An 11,290-nucleotide genomic window follows, 5' to 3' on the forward strand; every position below is an offset into this window, starting at 1 on the left:
TACGTGGATCTTCAAACGATTAGGTTACCCACCTTCTAACTTATGGATGTCCACAAAGATAATGTCTAACTTCAAACGAACCAGGTCATGCTTTTTCTAGAAGTTTCAAATTACAACAACTCAGCCAAAAGCAAAGCTTCTTCTCGTAACGTTACAATCAATATTTTAAACTTTTGTTTATTCCTCGAACTTGCTATGAACTTTTGTATTTAGGCAAAACCCTTACCACTAAGAGAGCAAAGTTTGTCAGATGATTGCACATGCATTTTGGTATCCCTCCTGTTACGTTCAAGCAACAACCTTCTCCAGACCACTGTCTTGTTTCAAAGTTCCAATACACGCATTTCTTTTCTTGAAATTTCACCTTAGAAAATATTCATTCAAACATGAATGATTAATTATTATTTGGATACATCAAACAAATTCCTCATATACACAGGACATTTTTAAACCAAATATAGTTAATATAGCTTTGGTAGAGAGGTACTTTTTAAAAACCATAGACAGACAATCGATAACAACTTAATAACATTGAATTGCATAATTCAAAATTAATACAGAAATGAAACAGATACATAATTTCAAACGTTTTCGGCAAAACTTTCTGCCCTCTTCAGGAAAATATCTTAATTCATCTAAACAAAACAAAATTATTCGTGAAATGATATGATAGTTAATAGTTTCCATAAAGAACCTTAACCGCTTGTTTTATCCATGGTAGGATCTTTAGAAAGCTCTTATTGAAATAAAAAATAAACTTTTCGAATCAACACTTCTTTTAAATGGCTTTTCAGCCATTCATTTTCCCCTCAGTTTTGTACCCCCTGAACTACATAGACAACCTGCCGAACACTCTTCAATATAGAGTTCAGTCTTATGTAGTTGCTTGCTTTAAAAACTAATGTATTTTGGCATGCTAAAAATACAATGATTTTCAACGCACATATGGCAGCCAAGTAGAATGCCAAATGTCAATATAGAGATAAATAGGCCTATTACAACAATAAGCTACACATAAGTATAGCCTACAATCCTACATGATGGTAGGCCTAAAACTACACTCTACCGACTTTTAAAAATTCTTTTGAAGTCAGCTGAAACTTACATAAGATGCAACGCTCGTATTGCTTTTTCTAGTTGTTTCGTCTTTTCCATATGTTGTGTTATGTTGTTTGTAGACAATCTTAATCCGAGGGTCCAAACCATCCAAGCTGATATTTCGTCCAAGTTTGATTGACAAAACCTGAAAGTTATTTTATGGAACTCAAGCTGGTTGTTAGCCACAAAAAAGCATCAAACAACATAAGCATTAATTTCTTGAAACTTGCCTTGTTGTTTTTTCCAAAATTTGGTTAGATGTTCAATTTAGCTTCACCAAATTGACATGGTGAACTGTTAAAATATCATTAGCAATAACGTATCTTCAAGTATATGTTGAGAAAAAACTAAACTGATGCCATATTTGTCACTTAAATGCTGTAGTTTCGACAAAAAAAAAACATAATTAAAAAGATCCCAGTTCTTAGCCTAAAATGTGTTTAGTAAGGGGTTAATTATTCGTTTTACTAACCCCTGGTAATTATAATTTGATGTGTATTAGGCTTGTAAGCAGTGGAACTATTAAGTCAGACTAGTATCTTTAAGAATTGCGCTGATGAGTACTTTTCGTTTAATTTCACAATAGCTTACTGGCCCACATATTCCAATGAAATTATTGTGACTAGCTCGCAATTCTTTCACGTCGTATAGGATTAATGTCGAGTGAGTTAAAGCATTTTCTAAATGACTTCTTCATCTTACAGTGCGACGCAACACAAAATAACACAAGACTTTCAGCAACGCATGCTGCAACACAGTCTTTGTTATTTATTTCAAACTATTTACTTAATACACTAGCCAACAAAATTTTTTTTTTGAAGAAAGGCGTTCTTCCCGGCTATCAGCACAAGGCTGATTACTCACTAGCACAGCGAGCTGCAGTGACGCTTCGCTAACCAGAACGGTGCTAGTGAGTAATCAGCCTTGTGCTGATAGCCGGGAAGAACGCCTTTCTTCACATTGACCTACCCCTGGCACCTGCTGGTTTTGTTGGCTCTTTCTTTCCACAAAGATAAGAGTTAAACTGACTGGTAAAGCGGCGGTCGATTACTCAAGTGGCAAGAATACGGTGCGATACTGATGAGCCCAGCCTCATGGGCGAAACACGTGTCTATCGCTGTCTATTCGATGCTACAATCGGCTGCCAAAATAACTTAAACGTTTAATTGGAGGTCTCAATGGCTGGCGTGGAAGCTACACCGTTCTGGTTAGCGAAGCGTCACTGCAGCTCGCTGTGCTAGTGAGTAATCAGCCTTGTGCTGATAGCCGGGAAGAACGCCTTTCTTCACATTGACCTACCCCTGGCACCTGCTGGTTTTGTTGGCTCTTTCTTTCCACAAAGATAAGAGTTAAACTGACTGGTAAAGCGGCGGTCGATTACTCAAGTGGCAAGAATACGGTGCGATACTGATGAGCCCAGCCTCATGGGCGAAACACGTGTCTATCGCTGTCTATTCGATGCTACAATCGGCTGCCAAAATAACTTAAACGTTTAATTGGAGGTCTCAATGGCTGGCGTGGAAGCTACACCGTTCTGGTTAGCGAAGCGTCACTGCAGCTCGCTGTGCTAGTGAGTAATCAGCCTTGTGCTGATAGCCGGGAAGAACGCCTTTCTTCACATTGACCTACCCCTGGCACCTGCTGGTTTTGTTGGCTCCTTCTTTCCACAAAGATAAGAGTTAAACTGACTGGTAAAGCGGCGGTCGATTACTCAAGTGGCAAGAATACGGTGCGATACTGATGAGCCCAGCCTCATGGGCGAAACACGTGTCTATCGCTGTCTATTCGATGCTACAATCGGCTGCCAAAATAACTTAAACGTTTAATTGGAGGTCTCAATGGCTGGCGTGGAAGCTACACCGTTCTGGTTAGCGAAGCGTCACTGCAGCTCGCTGTGCTAGTGAGTAATCAGCCTTGTGCTGATAGCCGGGAAGAACGCCTTTCTTCACATTGACCTACCCCTGGCACCTGCTGGTTTTGTTGGCTCTTTCTTTCCACAAAGATAAGAGTTAAACTGACTGGTAAAGCGGCGGTCGATTACTCAAGTGGCAAGAATACGGTGCGATACTGATGAGCCCAGCCTCATGGGCGAAACACGTGTCTATCGCTGTCTATTCGATGCTACAATCGGCTGCCAAAATAACTTAAACGTTTAATTGGAGGTCTCAATGGCTGGCGTGGAAGCTACACCGTTCTGGTTAGCGAAGCGTCACTGCAGCTCGCTGTGCTAGTGAGTAATCAGCCTTGTGCTGATAGCCGGGAAGAACGCCTTTCTTCACATTGACCTACCCCTGGCACCTGCTGGTTTTGTTGGCTCTTTCTTTCCACAAAGATAAGAGTTAAACTGACTGGTAAAGCGGCGGTCGATTACTCAAGTGGCAAGAATACGGTGCGATACTGATGAGCCCAGCCTCATGGGCGACACACGTGTCTATCGCTGTCTATTCGATGCTACAATCGGCTGCCAAAATAACTTAAACGTTTAATTGGAGGTCTCAATGGCTGGCGTGGAAGCTACACCGTTCTGGTTAGCGAAGCGTCACTGCAGCTCGCTGTGCTAGTGAGTAATCAGCCTTGTGCTGATAGCCGGGAAGAACGCCTTTCTTCACATTGACCTACCCCTGGCACCTGCTGGTTTTGTTGGCTCTTTCTTTCCACAAAGATAAGAGTTAAACTGACTGGTAAAGCGGCGGTCGATTACTCAAGTGGCAAGAATACGGTGCGATACTGATGAGCCCAGCCTCATGGGCGAAACACGTGTCTATCGCTGTCTATTCGATGCTACAATCGGCTGCCAAAATAACTTAAACGTTTAATTGGAGGTCTCAATGGCTGGCGTGGAAGCTACACCGTTCTGGTTAGCGAAGCGTCACTGCAGCTCGCTGTGCTAGTGAGTAATCAGCCTTGTGCTGATAGCCGGGAAGAACGCCTTTCTTCACATTGACCTACCCCTGGCACCTGCTGGTTTTGTTGGCTCTTTCTTTCCACAAAGATAAGAGTTAAACTGACTGGTAAAGCGGCGGTCGATTACTCAAGTGGCAAGAATACGGTGCGATACTGATGAGCCCAGCCTCATGGGCGAAACACGTGTCTATCGCTGTCTATTCGATGCTACAATCGGCTGCCAAAATAACTTAAAAATTTTTTTTATTGGTGTTTGGTACGTTAGTCCTATTTTGGGGGTTATTTGGAGTATTAATTTCAAAAACGTAATCAGTAGCCTACAGAGATGGATCATGCTTTGACATCTATACATGGAAAGGATTGCATCAAGTGAATTTTTGAAGGCCCGCAGATTAGACCGCTGATTAATATTCTCAGTATTCACCCTAAGTTACATAAACAAAATACAATTGTCTGCTTGGAACGTATTTGTGCTGATTATTATTTATTGTTTTAGGGAATATCACAGTCCAAACGATTATTCTGAATTTGTTGACCACATGGTAACGAATTTTAAAGGTCTTAATTGCACCATGAACATTAAATACATTCTTTATCTTCACCAGCACGTAAATTGCTTTTCAAAGGATCTAACATTCAGTGAGGCTCAAAGTAAATTTTTTTCCCGAAACAGCAAAGCGTTGTAAGACAGCTACCAGCGAAGGTGAAAAGCTACAGTGGTGGCTGATTAGGCCTGCAGTTAAAGCGTCAAAGAAACTGCTCCGATTCTGTCCCCTCAAGTAAGTTTCACTAAACACAATTTTTGATGTTGTGCAGACCTTATAGAACCGATATTTTTACACATTTCTTGGGGGTTTATAATGTTTTTGAGTGGTTTGCGTAAGTACTTCCAGCACCTAACTACTATGATGTTTTGTGAACAACACATTTAAGTTTTACTTAAAATTTTTCTGATGAAAAAAAAAAGAATTTGGGTTTCAGGACCAGGGCCTTAAATACAATACGTTATACCCCCTAAAAAACTAACATTCCAGGCACCAAATTATGTGTTGACCAGAGTCATTTTCCATACCCTTCTGATGGTTTCTCTTGAAGGAAAAAGGCCATCTCTTCCGTACACAACAAATTTAATGGCCATGGGTTTAATTGGTTTGGAGCTGTTAGACTCAGTTTCGTTTTCTTGTGATTTAGCATTGGCTATGTGCTGTTGAAGAGCTTGCTCCACGGTTTTGCCAGGTATGGTAACTTCTAGAGGAACGGAAATGTTTCCATTGCTGTTCCGAATAGTCGGAACAAAGTTGACTTCTTCTTGTTCAACGGTTAAGTTGGCTTCAATTGGTGTGGCCTAATGCAAACAATATTTTGTTGCATTAAATTCGGCTTAAACAACCTTCTCATAAACAAAAACATGTTAATCTTCCTAAAAAATGACAAATAAACTGTAGATTTTTATTTCACCTGAGCATAAATATTTTTCGCTTGAAAAGACACTCCTCTCTTTGGCAAGTCAAGTCGATCTGTAAGAATATCTATAGCTCTGGCCACTTCATTATGGGAAGGATCGAGAGGAGGAGAATCATCTTCTTCATTATTGGATCTTGCCTTTTCTTGCTCTTCGAAAATGTTTTCAATTAACTTTGAAGCTGCTTGGATAACATTTCCAAAAACCAGCTCAGAAACCTGAAAAGTATTATTGCTGCAATTGTAAACGTAATGTTATCAGGACTGCATGTAGCTTACAGTACAAAAGTAGTCTGTTGTTGAATTACACTTGTCAAAAAATGTTACTAATAATGCTTTAACCAGAGACATAAGTGGAGAGCGTTTTTACATAATTTTTTCGAATCGTTTCAGACCTGTGCTTGTTTTATTTCTTAATATTTATTCGTTAAACCAAACCTTATTTTATATTGGTTTTATCAAAATAGAATGAATTCTTCTTCCATAGCCTCACGACAGCCTATTTGTTATGTAGCCTACTGCAGTAATGTTTTGAAGCTAAAACCCAAAGGTCTGTACGTTGAACAATGAACAATTTTTAAAAATCAAACCTTAACAACAAAAAATGTAAATATCGTGAACGTGATGTGCTAGAAAACAAGTAGACAATTTTAAAACTTGAGGTAAAAAAACGTTTTGGGACGTATAGAAACATCTCTGATTAAATTTTGCTGTTGACCAGTGTTAATAGATTAGAGTACAGAATTTGTTTTAAAGCTATTCTTGATTTAATTTTACTTATTCTTTTGTCTTTCCAAAGCATCGTTTCGACATCACTTGACATTAAAGATTTTCATTTAATTAAAGTTGAAAATATATCTATAGAAGGATGAATTAAAATATCTTGTAAATTACGTCTAAGTCCATTTTTTCCACGAGATTTCCTATTTTGACAATAACGTCGGAAATATCTCTGACTTCAGCTTTTGTGTGTTCTTTTTGTCTGGACACCGACACTTGCAACAAATCAGTTACTTCTCTTAGGTCAGCACCAGCTTCGAATATTTCCTGAAAATAAAATAGCAAGTTCAACAGAAACACAAACCTAAAATATGAGAAATTAAAAATGCAGTAGCAATACAGTAGATCAGCAATCTTCAGGCTTTTGTCGTCGTGTAACTTCTGATTTACTTTCACTTTTGTCTCAGTACTCTCACTAATAAAATATAAAAATCACGAATTCTTATAAAAAGATCAAATATTTCTTAATTACAGTAGGCTTTACTTCAAAACGTAATTTTGCTGTAATGGTCAGAAATAAAAACACCTGAAATACACAGCTATTACAAAAGTTAGCGTCAGAAATAACCTCTTGTTTAACGAACTGGCCTACTTGGAGTATGAATGTGGCACGGTGATTTAAAAATGAAAAATGACCAATTAATATACAAAAGCGAAGAGTCAATTCCCAAAAAAACGGAAAACCTTCGCGAAACCGTTTATACCCAAAGACCCCCACTGCTTATTTCGCGAAACTTCAAGGTTCCGCGGAGCCCTTGTTGAAGTGCACGGTAATACATACTAGACGTAAGTCGTTTAGGCTTGCTGTTGTCCAGTCTTTGAAGGCTACGTGGATATTGTCCGGTATTCACTAAGTGTGTGTAACTGCGTGAACGTAATTCGTTGCTGGCTTGTATAGTCGTTGTGAAAACAAAAGTGTGGCAACAAAAGGCACAATGCCATTTTATAGACTACGGTGTTTATCATACTATTTATTTCTACAGAATGAACAATCGATAAAACCGGTAAATATAAACAACATCTTGAAATAAGGAAGCTAATCGGAACAGAAATTTGTCTACAGTAAGTTAGCAAATGAGGCCAAAATGATGTTTGTTAGGCCTACCAATTTTTTCTCCGACTACATTCGGTTGCTTGAAGAAGGAAAGGCGACCGAGAGAAAGGAACTGGCCACCCTACTCTTCTCAGTGCCGATGGCTTAGTACAACGAGAGCCTTATCTTATTCCCAACACTTGAATCAAGTATGGGACCACCTTTACCTTATATTTGGTTCAATAAATCTCGTTTCAAAAAGTTCGATAGTGGTTAAATAAAGTTCACAACTTACACAGATTTCTTTTCGATGGTAGTTAGGTATAATAACTTGTCGCGTTAGCCTTCTAGATCTATTGAGCTAAGCGCCCGACGAACGAAAAAATTGAAATTATAAGGAATTTAACTTTATAGGATTGAATTTTCAACCAGGTAGCCTTAGGCCTACATCAGGCTACAACTGCTACATGATTGCCATTCAGAGCCATGCAATTGCCCGGTCATATACAGTAGTTTACTATTAAAATCACAAGAAAGAAAAACATCTTGATTCATACAAAAGCGAAACTTACCAATATATGCTTTGTGGTAACGTTGCACGAAACCAAAGTAAAACTTTCAGGCATGTATAGAAACATTGGGAAGGTACGGGGGGGCGAAGGAGGTGAAACACAAAACATTGACGCCGAGTAGCCATCATTACCTAAAATGAATAAACGAAATGTTGCATTGATGTTGCAAATAGAAATGTATTCAATTCATCAATATGGTTGCATTATCACAAATTTATCTCAAGTTTTGCAATAAAATAAGAATACAGCACAGCCAGCTTACTTTACTTTTTTCAGCAACTTTATAGGCTTAAACGCTATAGTAGTTATGTTAATTGGGTCGGCCCATGTTCAACTCTACAAGTGTTGGAGAATTGCACACTGGCAATTACAAGATAGTTTAAAGTAATACTTTTTATACTTAACAGTAGTTGAGGAGACTGAAAATGCTGCAGAACTGCACATGAGACACATTTTTTAATTTGAAGCCAACGGGTTATTTTAAGAGATCATAGCTTAATGTGCTTCATGCACAGACTATAAAGAACATAAGGGAGTTTTAGATGAACCAAATTTACAAAAGCTAGTACCAAATAAAGAAAGAAACAAACTAAATCAAACCATTATCGCATGTTTCCAGAGATTGCGCTATTGTATTAACCGGTGTTGGTGGGAATGTGTATCCATCGTATGGAAAACCTTCACAACTTTCTAAAAACAAACAAAAAAGAAATAATAGGCCACGGTAGAATGATGGCTGTAGGGGACTTTGAGCATGAAGAGCATCCAGAACTTCTGGTTCTCAATATCATTTGATCCAGTGGTTTCCAAAGTTGGTTTCATATCGTTTAGGTTTACACCATGTCAGACGTTTAGCTCAATTGTCTGTTCTAACTAGTGACTAAAGCTGAGCTGTCACACATATCGGTGATTCTTTAGCATTACATAACTCAAATAGTGGCAGACCAATTGAGCACTTGTTCCAAGAACCAAATCAATTCAGTCGATTGAGATGTTGGATGTCGAACGTTTCACAACATTATAAAAAAAATAAATGTTTTGTTATCTGACAACGAAACTGTAGCATGCACGTTTACAATACCTTCCAAGCAAACGTAGCTGACATTAAGATTGAAACAGGTCTGTTTTGGTGGACATTCTTTTTGGCTGCATATATCTTCATCAGCTGTAATAAACAATTTGGTTTACTATAAACATTAAACAATGCTAATTTATTTATAAAGTAAGTATATATATTTTTTCATATTCAAAGATAATGGCAAGGGAAAATTTGTTCAATAAACATGCTCGGATTACAAGTTTATTTATACTACTACTTTTTAAAATCAGAACGTCGCAAAAAGCTACATAATTTTTTTGATGACTAAATGAGTAGAATACCGTAGTATGATCGGAGTTTAAGATGCATGTAAAATGATGCATTAAGTTACTAAATATTTAGTATCAATATTATTTCATTTTAAGTTACATGTTTGATCAGAAAGTGCATTGACTTATTTATGAAGAACAAAACAACGTGGAGTTATTTATTGTAATGCAGGCTGCATATTTTTGCACCATCATTAACTTTATACTGTATAGTCTATTGAAAAAGTGCTAAAATCAGGGGCCATTGCGAAGGATAATTTAGGCGAGGTACCAATGAGATTCTTAGGCCCAAAATTTAGGCACTTCTAAGAAAAACACACGATATCCAAAGATACGCGATAGTTGAAGTTGGCTGGTAGTTAAGTAGCCTACTGGCTGGAACAGGCAAACCAAACAAGCCAAAGTAAAAAAAGTTTAATTCGTTTGAGCACTCTTTGCTCAAAGTCAAGTGTAAAAATATATAGGTAATTAGGAGTTTCGCTTTCAATTCATATTCACGTTCGCCTTTCGATTCGTTAACAGTCTGTCCTGTCCTGTAGAAACGTTTCTGTAATAAACAAGCTTTCACATGGGTAGGCCAAGCTTTAAACCGAAATAGATCAATTGCAGTGTTATGTTAGGTCTATACGTATACATGGTCATAACATTAGGTGGACAGCATGCTGGTATAGAGTCATACTTGGGTGTATCGTGTGGTAGGCTGAACAGCTCTCTACTTTGAGATCGTCAAAAGCAGAAATTTCGTAACTGTCCTGTATCACAAATAAAAAAATAAAATTAATTCAATGCAGACAAATTCGATTTGTATAAATGTGTGGTAAGGCAAAGTTGTTCCTGTATAAAATTTAAATTCTGAAGCTTTCCTACAAAATTAGTTTTGATTTGGAAACACCCTTTTTTTCTTCATATGGTAGCTTATCACGGCCAACTGTGGACTTCCCCTAAGACAAATGTTCTGTGTATGCAAAATATTCAGATCCTAGTAGGCCTAAAGATATCATAATTGTTTTTGTTTTGCTTTTCGTTCATCATATCCTACTTATGAAAGAAAAATCATTAGGCAAATCCTACTCACCGTAAGCAGAGCAAGATTTGCCGCCTTGTTGCATGAACACTGCGGTTTTCCCCCTTCGTTTAAACTCAAGCAGCAACCGTCATCCACCCATGTCCCAGCAGTTAAGTCCCGATAGGCGCACTTCATTTCTTGAACTTTGACCTTTTCATCAAATGTTGTGTTAATATTTTGTTGGAATGTCATAATTTTTACGACAAATTTGCATTTCTAAACCTAGTCTAAAAACTGGGAAGTTAATTTTCTTAAATTTGAACACATAAGTTAATCCGGAAAAATCGTCATCTTTGCTGAACTTTTTTTACCAGGCGTAAGGGCTGAGGGCTTTATTTATTATGACGCTGAAATAGCCGGCTAGAAGTATGTCAACACTTATCGTAACAACTTCATTTTTAAAAAGAATTGTCTGTGAACTTTACTTGTTTTAAAGTTTGTTGTTATTGGTACTCTTTTAAGAAATAGCGCGTCGTAATGAAACAGGTAAGAATTTAATTGACTAGCGAAAGCACAGATGGAAACAGGTCTGTGACATAAATTAGTGGTGCGATACCAATGAGCCAGCCTAGAGCTAAACACGCGTTTATAGCTGATAATCCTTGTTGCATTATGACATGTTATTGCTTTAAGTTGCATTGTAATTTACGTTGTTCCGGTTGCTTTGTTGCTGATTGTTTTGTTACTACGTTGCTTTAAGTTCCTTTGTCGCTTTTACTGGTGTTTATTTTCAGTCTGATTTCAGTTTGCAGTTTAAGTCTTCAGAACAACCTAGCTGCAGTTTAGCGGAATAAACTTCTCTAATAGAGGAATTGTAGATGGTTTCACTACACATTAAAATGCTGAGCAACAGCAGGCTAACATTTGCATGTAGCCTTTTTATCACAACGGATTCATTTTGAACTTCACATTCTTTCACATAATTTAGTTGATAAAGTGATGTAAAGAAACAAACAATATATTGAAGCATGTTTTTTGCTTACTACAGGTTCGCGATCTTCGCTAAGC

This window comes from Aplidium turbinatum, chromosome 7, assembly GCF_918807975.1.
Source record: "Aplidium turbinatum chromosome 7, kaAplTurb1.1, whole genome shotgun sequence".
Classification (NCBI taxonomy): domain Eukaryota; kingdom Metazoa; phylum Chordata; class Ascidiacea; order Aplousobranchia; family Polyclinidae; genus Aplidium; species Aplidium turbinatum.